Source organism: Protopterus annectens, chromosome 4.part0 (genome assembly GCF_019279795.1).
Source record: "Protopterus annectens isolate FY-2018-M chromosome 4.part0, PAN1.0, whole genome shotgun sequence".
Classification (NCBI taxonomy): Eukaryota; Metazoa; Chordata; order Ceratodontiformes; family Protopteridae; genus Protopterus; species Protopterus annectens.
Window position 1 is genome coordinate 496,389,054 of NC_056733.1, and position 13,313 is coordinate 496,402,366.

The following is a 13,313-nucleotide window of genomic DNA, read 5'->3' on the forward strand; positions in this document are numbered from 1 at the left end:
ATTAACTCAGAAGCATGAAGCTACAGTACCACCAAACAAATGCAATTACTCTCAAATGTTAAAATGTCTGCTAAAAGACCAGCCACAATGAAAGGTATAGATATACTTAATAATAAATAATAAAATAGAAAACATGAACATACTGAATATCTATTTGCAATAAACACCAGTGTTTCAATTCACAGGAAAAAAAAAAAACAAAGATGGAAAGATTCAGACAGAAACAGAAAAATAATATTTTACTAGTCTCATTGTATTTGCCTAACTGGCTGAAGAATTATTGTTCCCTACTTACTTGCTTGAGCAAGGCAAGATAAAATGGATGAGTGTTTTGTGTCAGTTACAATAACAGAGTGCTGAGTGTCATCTGTCACGTCCCTCACTAATAAATAAATACAATTTCAGTGCTTGCTACAGAATGACATCACATCTGGTCATCTGATTCTGTGGTTCCCACACTACCCCCCCACTGGAAACTGAGCCAGGATTTTGCACAGATGTGTCACAATACACATACAGAACTCTGATAAGATGTATTCCAGCATCTGGAAACTGTAAAACAATTCCAATACTTTCATCCTTTCGTTAGAGACTAATCAACAATTCTCTGGCACCCCAAGGTAGCAATTAGTTCACATCTAAGGACAATAAGAGCAAAATCCCAGCCCAGACATTGCATCTCTAGCTGCATTCAGGCCTGTGAGATAAAATATTTATGGCCTAAACCAAGTCATTTAATTTGAAGATATTTTTTCTTAGGGTTAGCTTAATCCCTTCCCTTCCAGTAACCTCTGTTAAAATATATACATTTCCTCAGTTACAACATTACAGTCTAATATAAATTAATTATTCTTTTCTGTCCAGTAGGACCCACTGTTGATACATTTTTAACATAGCAACTTTACAAATACATTTTTACCACAAGCATCTGAACAAATCAGTTTGATATTCAAATGAAGTAAAATTCTTTACAAAACTCCAGCTAGTTATGCTGGCATATGTTTCACATGCACTGCTCTACTCTTTCTGGCATAGCTGGCACTTTCTCACATTATCACAGCATAAACAAATCATTACTGCATGTGGGACTGCTAATATTAATCTTAAATCCATGTTAAGAAATTTCATGTTTTTTATGGACCTTTCTCACTCTCCCAGTTAAAACAAAAGTCTTGCATTTTTACTTTCCTTGGGCAAACACTAAAGACTAATGTAGAACTAACTGCAAAAGTTATGTAAGAAAGCCAACACAAATAAAAAGAATACAATTTTAGTTTACAATACTAATCAGAAGAATACAAATAGATATAGAATCAATAGAACATCCACAGACCATGCTATAATAGCCAGACACCATCATAGGACATGATTTACCCTAGCATGTATTCCTAAAATGGCTTGAAGTTTGATAAATCAGGCTTTCTCTTCATAACTAAACCAGGACTCAGGACTAACAGAAGCAAATCTCAGAGTAGATTACAATCATCCTTTAAGTATTTCTACATCTACAACCAAAAATTGCACACTGCTCTATTTTACTCTAAAGTAGCCAATGGGCTGACAATTTCTGATTCATAAAACTTAAGCATAATAAGGAAAGCAGCATATCTTAATGTATGTCGGTAATGCTTTGCTTTGACTAATTAGTGTGATATATTAATGATAAAAGAATATATGGATAATGCTTCTCATAAGTAAAACACATGAAGTGTTATGGTAAGGAATTGATCTTTGACCTTTCCAAGATTCCTTACTGAAAATATAGGACACAAAACGCTAAGTCCCTACGTGCCAGAAGAAAAAAAAAAGACCAAAAATTTAAATATTCATTCATCGCATTACAGGACTCACTCCTTCCATGACCTAAACTTTCAAATGGTTATGCCTCTCCAAACATATACAAATATATCCTGTCTCATTTGCCTTGAGTGCATCTACCTGGCTTATAAGAAATTATACCTTTTGATCAATGAGCAGTTTCCAGATATGTACAAATGCCAAAAAGAGGAGAGAAGGAAAGAAAATCAGACTTAAGATGTAATATTCTGGACTGTTGAAAAAAATGTTCATTTCAGCACACAAAATAAGGCAATAGATGTTAGAGGGTGGCATTTTGCCACAGTACTACTGCACAATTTTTCAAATATTGTTCATACTGTCCATGTGTGTTAGACAAGATAAGAAACAATGCAATTTGTAAAAAAATACAGAAGTTTAACAATAAAATGTTGCCTTTATTTAATAATCTTAATGTCTGTCTTTTGCTTCAATGAGTAGATACTGCCATATAAGTAGGTTGTTACTAATTGGTTTTATTTCTTATTGCAACTTAGAAATTATACAGAGGAATATAATGCCATATATGCAGTTAGAAAAGTACGGATTTAGGGTGGTAGTCAGAGCCCCAGGTTTTGGATGTATATAGTGGTAATCCACAAAGTACAACACTTGATGTAGGGTGTGTAGATCAGAGTGTAAAGTATGTGTGCTTGTATCTTTAAGAAGCATGCGAGGATGTACGTGCACGTATATATCCCGCACACGTGCACACCCTTAGTGCCATTTTGTAGAAGCAGCTAAGGAGTAAGCATGCATGATCATAGTCATTAATTGTATATAAGTTACTTAAGTTAGAGTCAATAGTCAACAGTAGTAATGTGTTTGTATGTAATAAAGCTGTTTGAATAGAACCCACAAAGATTTGTTTATTTGTGTCCCAACATGAAAGTGACAGGGTGGTAATTAGAGCCCCAGGTTTTGGTTGCATATAGTGGTACTCCACAACGTTCAACTCTTGATTTAGGGTGGTAATCAGAGTCCCAGGTTTTGGATGTATATAGTGGTAATCCACAAAGTACAACACTTGATTTAGGGTGGTAATCAGAGTCCCAGGTTTTGGATGTATATAGTGGTAATCCACAAAGTTCAACTCTTGATTTAGGGTGGTAATCAGAGTCCCAGGTTTTGGATGTATATAGTGGTAATCCACAAAGTTCAACTCTTGATTTAGGGTGGTAATCAGAGTCCCAGGTTTTGGATGTATATAGTGGTAATCCACAAAGTGCAACTCTTGATTTAGGGTGGTAATCAGAGTTCCAGGTTTTTTGGATGTATATAGTGGTAATCCACAAAGTGCAACTCTTGATTTAGGGTGGTAATCAGAGTCCCAGGTTTTTTGGATGTATATAGTGGTAATCCACAAAGTGCAACACTATGTTGATAAGTAGATGTAGTCAGCGCATGGTATTCATGCTGACTATGTAAATGTGCAGGTGTATTGATAAGCATGCCCATTTAGGGCAAAAGTTTAACTACCTGAAGATACACTTTATGTGAAAGAAACAAGAAGACCAATTACGTGCATAAGGTGCTGATTCATAAAGATAAATGTAAAAATTGATTGTCCACATACAAACATGTGAAGTTTCCTGAAGTCACATGAATAAGTTTATCATTAACATAATACTTTAAGAATACTTGAGTTAGACAGCAAATTAGTTAATGAAACTACAAACTTTTTAATGTAAAAAAATGGAAATATTTTAAATGAATTTGAAACAGTTCAAAATGATGTATGATTATTGAGTTCACTTTTTTTTATTCATATGATGTGCATATTACAATGGCTTTGGTGCATACTTTAAGCTCTCATTTGTAAACTGGAAATCATTGCACCATTAGTGGAAATAATTATTGATCAGTGAGAAATCATTTACTCTGGTGTCATTTAGTGATTGTACATACTTGGTAGAAATGCAGTGATTTAATTCAGAAGTACTCATGTAGCAAGTATGTTTTGTTGGCTCAGCATGTGTCTTTACCAGGCAATTCGTGTGACACTGATGAATGAGAATTGGCAGTATTATGATTACAAGAAAATTGTGGAGCTAAGGAAAGGATGGATTTGTAAACAAACTCCTTTTGGTACTACTGTGAATGCATTCATATTAGCACAAATGTTACTTCAGCACAACTTTACTTGGCTGGACTCTGCATGTGTATATCATTATGGGGGTTGTGTCACACACCATTTTTTCTAAGGAAGGCAGGCATGGTTTAATTGCTGTGTTGTTTGACTCATGAGTGGTTTTGTATGACTGTGGCATTTAATGTGCAGTAATGATACAGAACAAGGGACCAAGCCAGGGAAAGGACAACTGTGATCAGTTTCACAAGGTCAGCAAACATTTTTGTGGAGTGCAAAGTTGATAGAATAGGTGTGACTCTGTTTTTTAAAATCAATCTGCAAACAGCACGGAAATTTGACTACGAAATGAAAGAGGGAGAAAGAGTACTTCATTAACATACAGCATTTCATTTAATTTCTCATTTACATATAATTATGAATTAATTTTCATAGCCTTATTTGCAGCCATTGTGCGTTAACATAAATTGTCTGTATGAATTGTGACCTAGCTATGCCCATTCGCGGACAGCTCAGATACCTGTAATATATTTGCGCAATGACTATGAATACCGGCCTAAGAGTATTAGGCATCATTTTCTATAATATAACAAGGCATCCACAGAACACAAGGTATAGTTACTGGTTATTTCCTGCAAGTGTCAAGTGATTTGGTTTCACTAATGGCTGTACTCTGCCCCTTATAATATGCCTCTCTATTGTATATGTGGGATCTTTTAGCAATCAAGATTATGCTTTAAGGCATCCCTTGGATCTGTGTACTTGCTCATTTGCCCCAGTGATGGAAATGATTAGATAAGTCTGAATAAGAAGTAGTATAATAGCACTTTCATTCACAAATACTATAAATTCAGCCAATATATATCATGCCGTTACCTGAATGAATGGTGCCACTCTTAAGTCATCTGTTTTTGTTGCTTCTGTAGGCATCAGTATGCAAAGTAGCTTTAAAGGGCAAATAAAGGGATGAGCTTTTAAAAGACACTTGGAATCAGATGAAATCACCCTTTATTCATGGAAATAAAAATAGTTATTGTTAGGACTTCAGTATAGCTACAATACTGATCAACAGACTGACTACAGCTATCCCAGTGGGAAAACAGAAACTTTGAAAAGCAGAAACAAAAAGAAATGGATAAAATTCACTTACTGGTTAGTTGCTACACTGACTGGATGTCAGCAGCTAAGAAATCCGGAGACAGAGAAAATCAACTAGAAAAGACGAAAAAAAACTCTGGTGGAGAAGAGACTTGCAATTGTTCAGCAACATCAGATCAGGTTTCTACCTCAGTAGAGAAAATGTCTCACATTGATGTAGAGGAAAAAAAATAAATCAAATGTATTCAGAGGGGTTTAAAATAACAAAGAAATTGAAGGATTATATAAAATAAAATGGCAAAGGCTGGAAAGACTAGATCTAGTTTTAAGTAGTTATTGATATGAGATGTTAAAACTACAGAAATCAGAGGCTGAAATGAAAGCAAGACTGGCTGAATATGATGCTTCTCAAGAAGAATTGTTTAAAAAAATAGTTGAGCTCAAAGACAGAGTGCACATATAAAATGTGATTTTCTGTTGTATCAGATAAACAAGGAACAGACTGCACTAATTTTATGAAGGTACAAATAAGCAACTGGACTGGTATTCCTCAGTAGGATTTGTTAATTGAAAGTGTGCACATTATTTTTATGCTCCAAATTTGGCAATGAGAACGAAACAGAGACCTACTGTACTAAATATGCAGTCAGCAGATGGAAGCTGTCTCTGACAAAAATGTGGCAAAAGGGTAAATTATTGTCAGTTGGAGACACCAGAGTGTTCATGGAAAATAAGTATTCACTGGTTCATAGGATAGGTTCATAGTTTCATAGGATGATGCTGGGCTATTGGCCTGGAAGCCCTTATAATCTTAGCCAAGAATTTTGCCCATGTTCTCACAGTCAGCACCTGTTTCCCCTCTCCAGCAGGGACACAGGTGGGATTCCGGGGGTGTATTTTTTGTTTTCCATCCAGTCGCCCAGGTTCCTCTTAAAGAGGGCTAGTGAGGTACTCTGCTTGACATGGAGAGGCAGTCTATTCCACAAATGGGGGAGTCTTTGGGACACAAATCTATCTCGCTAACAATGCAGAAGAGAAGTGAGTTTATTCCTGCAGTCAGAGGGTGTTGATAGATGGGTGATATTCTAATTATTATGTCCAGCTGTCTTCAGAACATCTTTTTCAGAAGAAACAAGCACATTCTTGGATGCATAACAGAGCAAGGAAAATAAAATTGTTTATTCAGCAGAAAGTCAGATAGCAAGTTGAAAGGGATTCTGTTTCTTATTTCTCTGACAGTTGCACGGGCCATAGACAGAATATGCCAGCAATACCTCTTCCAATGTTCCAAAGGAAAATGATTGAACAACAGAAAAAAGCACAAGAGCTGACAAGAAAAATGAGTAGAACTTTGGTTTTGAGCCAGTGACCGGTGCTGGATAATCAAGAAGATGAAGAAGACAGCAAGAATCTGAAAGTAAGAAAGAAACAAGCAAAGTGATATTTTTCTAATTGCAATTTGGACATGAGAACTGTGATTCTACAAGAAGTGAAGGGAAGAAAGGAAAACATGGAAATGTGCGGATTACTTTAAACATGTTGTAGACTGTACAGTGTATAGATAATGTTTAAAATTATAATTAAAGAAATGAAGAAACTGCAAGCAAAAAGTTCCCTTTTCATAGTAATTTGCACGAACTGTAAGTAGAGTTCTTTTTCTACTCTTAAAGTAATACATGTAACATGTTTTTGCTTTAAAACTATTTTTATTGATTTTAATTGTAACATAACACAATCACATAAAATCATGAGAGATAAAGGAAAAGTGAATCTAAAGTTTTAACATATATATGTCACACGTGTATATATATATATATATATATATATATATATATATATATACAGAAATTAACACATTTATATAAAAAACTGAAGTATATACAAAAACATCCAGTGAAATCATTAGAAATAAACTATTATTTTATGTTTATATCATACATCACAGATAAGAAGGAATGAATAAAATACACTTATTATAAAAGTTAATACTTCTTCAACAAGTTTTGCAGATTGACCCACAAATGATGATCATATGTTTTTCTAGTTGTTCTAGAAATTATGTTTTTTAATTGTAAATTACATACATCATTTAATAGATTTTTGAACTCAGAAAATGTAGGAGGAGATCCATGTATCCAATTCTTTGTTATGGATTTCCGAGCCACCGCTAGTATTGCCCAAATGAAGGAGTACTTTATTTTTCTAACACATAGTGGAACAGGTGTATTAAATATAACCAAGGATTTGCTAAAAATAAAGCTGTCAGGGAAAAATGCCTGTAGTAAATCATTTACATTTCCCCAAAAGATGTTTATTCTATTGTAACTTGAAATGAAGGAGTCTTATTAATGATTGTTGCTAATGCCAACGGCAATAAAGTAGGAATGTGCCCTTTTCTGTTTTTTATAACCTGCTCAGATCTCTGCAAAATAAAGTCTGCAGACATAAGTAATAAACAAGGAAATGACTAAACCATGAAGTATAAGGTACTTGTATAAGAAACACTGAAATTAGTACTAAAAGTAGTGAAAAGTAACTCCATTACATTGAAGAGAGTACAAGGAGATCAGATAATAACCACTTCAGTATGAATCATGCAACAATGCGAAATCTAGTCATTTAGTGATAGACAAGGCACTTTTTCTTAAAACTGTAATTCATTTAATTGAAAGTATGCAAGTTGTTTATCACATCTAGGAGGGAAGTTCAGATGAAATAACAAAGGAAGGTATGGATGCAGACTGGAACACGAGTTCTATCTAACATGCATTGTTAGCATGATTAAAACTGGGTATTGCTGAACCAATTCTCATATGGGTACATAATTTACAGTTATAGACTATGCTTTATCTTCATTAATTTTGTATCCCTAAAAAACTTGAAACTCTCAAAATGTTCCCCAACACTGAGATATCCTTTTCTGGATTTATCAAGTAGAAAATAATATCATCTGCAAATAAAGCCAATGTTTCTTAAAATCATACAAATTAATATCCCTGCATTTCTGACTCCCTTAATTTTTTTTTTGTTTGTTTTGTTAGTGACTCTAAATTAAAAGCTAATAAAAAGGTTGGGGGAGATAACACCCTTGATTGGTTCCTGTGTTCAAACACAACTGATCAGAAAAGACTGCTCCAACTTTGCTTCTTGTCTATTATCCTTCATATATTATTCCAATTTAAAACTCCCTCAGGTGCACTTTATTATCACATGTTACTCGCCAACTCACTGCCGCCTTCTGCTCCCTGTCCCATCTATACCCACTAACTCTCCCCTAGACTAAGTTGAAAAACTTTCCCTTAAGATGTCAATGAACCTCATATGAACTTGTGTACATTCCCCTCCTTTGACAAGCTGGCTAGTAGTTTTTGTTTTTCCTTTCTTCTCTTATCTTCATTACATCTTCATGATTATCTCTACTAAACATACTGTATGAACAACAATCATATGCTACTACCTGCTATACTTTTAATTGTATGTCAAAACCATTATGCTTATGTAAATATCTTATGCAATCATATGTTATTATCTGCTATATTTTATAACTGTATGTGTAAAGCACAATGCTCATCTAAATATCTTATGTATAGTATGTTAACAATTGTTTCTGGAGCTTTTCTCCTTGGGCCACCACTGAAAATGGACAGCTTTGTCCAGTTTGACCTCCTAAGTAAACAAATGTAAAACAAAATAAAATAAAATAAAAATAAAATAAATAAAATTAATATACTTGGTGGACAGTTTGGGTCATGAACCCTAGTCAGTATTCCTGTCCAGTGATGCACATGATAACAACTATAGTGGTACTTACTTAATGTTTCTTCTTCTTCTTTGATTAGGTCTTGATTTAAGTTGTTGTATGTTGTAGGTCCTCACTGTCCATTTGACCTTGCTACAACTGCATTGGACAGCAACTTGCTGGCTTTGTAACCATCACTGTGCACCATTCACTGGGCACAAAGCCTGAGGTGAAGTTATGATTGAACATGGTGGTTAGGTGGGGTGCCAGTTCATTCTGTAGTTCATGTATTATGTAACTATATATATATATATATATATGTGTGTGTGTGTGTGTGTGTGTGTGTGTGTGTGCGCGCGCGTGCGCACATCTTTGTGTGGAACATATGCTAGGCTCTGATGCATGATGCAACAAAGATTTAGCATGCACGCAAATCCTGCATATTTCACTGATTCAATGTATTTCTTTTTCTGCATTTCTTTAGTTTTGTATTATTGTGTTCCATTATAAAAATGAAATTCTTTCATATTGAAATGAAGCAGTTTAAGAATTAAAAGAAAAAAAAACAGCACCATCAACAATTACACAGTCAGAAAGAGGTGTTACTGACAAAGCTGACTAAAGTCTATATTAAAACAACAGAAAAATGGACTAAACTAGCCACTCTCCTGGACTACCCCATTAATATGCACCTCTGGCCACAAGATATCCCTCCATGCTGAGGCCGCTACAAGGGGAAAATTTCAGTGGTAGAGTAGTTTAATGAACTGAACTGGCTTATGAAATGGAGAAAACTGCCAAGCAAAGGCTTCCTTATCGTGCTAATTCTTCCTGAATCACAGCCTAAGGTTAGTAACAAATATAACTAACCCTTAATGGCTGAAACTGATCATGAATATGCTATATGGCTTGAGGTTGTGAACACACCACATCATATATGGGTTTAGCTTATAAAATTCAAATAAACAAATACAAGTTCAGGTACATCTTTTATCTCTGCATATCACCAATGGCAACCTAGATGACAGAACAGCAGATTTATTAAATTAAGCACAACTTTACCAGGAAATATTAGCACTTTCATCTTGCAATTAAGACTTCTTCAGCTATATACAACAGAACAAGTACTCATCTTAAAAAGACTATTAAAGTCACGTGATACAGAACACAATGAACAGACAAGAAGGAAAGGAGAGGCAAAGCCATTTAAAGAGACAGTCAGTAATTGGAAAGGAATTACACAGAATACTTGCACAAACCATGAGACTGATACAACGTTTAGCAAAACTGAAGTAGAAAGGTTTTAAATAACTCTTAAAAAATGATAAAAAACAGATATTCCAGACTAATCAAAAATATTTCAAAATATATCACTATCTGTCCAACGCTCTTCTTTTTAAAGAGCACTTGTTACTAATAACATCATTCAAACCTGGTGGCACAGATGCATTTAAAAATATCTGCCACCATAGCTCCCTCTCTACCAACAATAGGGACCAAAGGCCACTCCTAGGGTCTGATATCACCTGTTCCAAGACCCAAAAATGAAATTTATGGTCTGGAAATAATGTAATGTCTCTGAAAAGGACTTTGGTTTCCTTATGTTTCTTGATATCATAAAGGTGCTCATAGATACGTTGTTTTAACTTTCTCTCGGTCTTGCCAACATAAAAACCTGAGCAAGTCTCACATCTTGCAATGCAGACCACACCACTGGACTGGCAATTGAATTTCCGTTAGATAAATAAAGTTTTAACAGTTATCTGAATACAGTCACTGACAAAAATGTGACTGCATTGGCCACATGCTCCACATTTGAACATATTGCCAAACATAAACTTACACCTAGTGATATTGGAACTCTCAAAGTAGTTTTTAAAAGTATGCCCTCTCTTGTATACAATCTTTGGCTGGGCCCCCAATTTCTCCAATTGTTCGTGTAGTTTTGGACTATGTACATTCTGGGAATACATACGACTACACACACACACACACACACACACACACACACACACACACACACACACACACACACACACACACACACACACACACACTCTCACACACACTCTCACACACACACACACATATATATATATATGTTCATAGGTTCATAGATTCATAGGTTCATAGGTAGGTACTAGGCTATCGGCCCTAGGGCCTATACAAGCCTAGCCAAAAAGGTACACTGGCTTTCGCCACCCAAGAAAATTATTTTCCTGTGCCCCTGTCGAGCAGAGCCACAGAGGTGATCCCTGGGGTGAATTTCCTATTTCCCAACCAATCATGAAGATTGAAGAGTGCTAATGAGGAGCTTTGTTTGATATAGATAGGTAGTTTGCTTTAGAGCATGGGAAGTCTCTGAGACAGGAATCTATCCCTCCAGCATGTTCTGTTTATTGTGGTGACAAGATTTAAGTCCCTAGAGCATGTAGCATGGAGGGATTGGGATTTCTTTAAGTGGAGCATGTCCAACAGCTCTGGGTTTGACATAGCTTTGTATGTTTATTTATTTATTTATTTATTTTACATTTGTTAACCGGGAGAGTCCGACTGGATACATGTCCATTTTCAGCGGAGGCCCGGGGAGAAAAGCTCCAAGTACATAACAGACATATGAACATTGTTAATGCAAAAAAAGGAAGATAGTTGAGTTCTAAATACAATATAAAGATACATCACATCTTGGGAAAAAAACAACAGCAGCATATAAAAAAAAAACATAGGTCAGTTACAAAGGCGGCCTTGTTAAAAGCGTTAAGGATAGTGAGGTAAGAGAAGGGTAAATGATAGTGGTTAATCAGGTTTGGAACAGGGACATTGCCAGAGAGTATTGAGATGGGGTTTAAGCTTTTTTTGAATTGTAGGAGTGAGGGTACTGAGGTGAGCATGGTCGGTAGGGAGTTCCACATTTTACCTACAAAGTTTGAGAATAGAGAATCCCCAGCAGAATTATTGGCTTTGGTAGTTTGAGCTAAGATCTTATTGGAGGAGCATAAAGATTGCAGGTTAATATAGGGGTTAATGATGTTTTTCAGAGCTGGTGTTTTCTCTGGGTGATACAGTATCTGGTGAGCCGTTTTGAGTTGGTTGAAATGGAGTTGGCTGGAAAACTCTAACCACCCTAGTTGCTTCAAGTTAGTGCAGTGGTGCGTTCTAAAGGTGGAATTTGTGGCAAATCTAGCTATGTGATTGTAACAAGAAGCAAGTTTGTTAAGGGTTGTCTTGTTTAGGTTTGTAAAAAGAGGGGTGGCATAGAAAAGAGTTGATAGTAGGTGTGTGCTGGCAATTGTAATTTTAGCGTGAGGAGTGAGAAAGTGTTTTACTTTATAGAGAGAGCCAAGCTTTTATTGACTGTTTTGATGGTAAGATTGAAATGGGTGTCAAATTTAAGGGAGTTATCAATGGTAACACCTAATAGCTTTGTGTGAGCTTCTGGTGATATAGTGATTCCATTGGAGGATGTAATAGAGAAGGTGGGGGGAAGAGTCTTGTTAGTGGGTGAGAAAGTAAGTAGTTTTGTTTTGTTGGGGTTGAGAACTAGTTGTCGACTTGAGAACCATTTTTCTATTAGGTTGAAGGTGTCTTGGGTTGAAGCAGTGAGGTCTGCCAGGTTGGAGGCAGTGCTGATGATAGTCGAATCATCTGCATATTGAATGCATGTGGCATGGGGGGTGATTGTGGGCAGGTCATTAACAAAGATGGTGAAGAGAAGAGGGCCAAGAATAGATCCTTGGGGAACTCCAAGTGTAACAGGTAGGCATGTAGATAATTTGTCCTGCCATAGAACAGCCTGTTTCCTATTGGACAGGTAGGATTGGAACCATTTCAGCGTGGAATTGCTGAGTGATAGTTTTTTTAATGTATGGAGGAGTTGAATGTGGTTCACCATATCAAAGGCCTTGTTAGGCAGAGATTGCCTGTGAGTAGGCGATATATGATGGAGTAAAGCTGGAGTTTTTTTGAGATGGTCTGCGTAGGCCATCTGTTTGAGGCCGGTAATTCTCTTTGTGCGATATTTCAGTGGCCTTTCCAGATGTTGTAGATGTCTTGTGAGGTGCATACCAAAAGGGGCATTGTACTCTATAATGGGTCTAATGAGTGACGAGTAGAGGGGAACAATGACCTCTTTTTTCCTGGATGAGAAACCTTTTGTGATGAGGTGTACCACATAGGATTTCCTGACTACTGTGGCAATGTGATTATCAAAGGAGAGACTACTGTTCATCTGTGTCCCAAGGTCTCATCACACTTTCATTGTTAAGTAGACTATCACTTATGTGGTAGCTCATGGGTACAGAGTTTTTCCAAAGGGGATGACAATGCACTTTTTGGCACTGAGCTTGAGGCCATGACTTTGACACCAGGCATCTGTCTCAGTGAGTCCCTTTTGTAGGATGTCCACATCGTTAGGAGTTTCAATTATGGCTCCTAGTTTGCAGTCATCTGTGAACTTCGTTAGCCAAAGACCTTCTGTGTTAGCCTGTACTTCAGAAAAGTAGATACCAAACAGGAGAGGACCCAGGAATGAACCCTGTGGTACTCCACTTG

General features: G+C 36.2%; 1 protein-coding gene across 3 annotated transcripts in view; it reads right to left on the bottom strand.

Annotated features, from left to right (window-relative positions):
* WSCD2 (WSC domain containing 2) overlaps positions 1-13,313 on the bottom strand; it is a 2,311,682-nt gene that overhangs the window by 1,637,172 nt on the left and 661,197 nt on the right. The window lies entirely within an intron of this gene.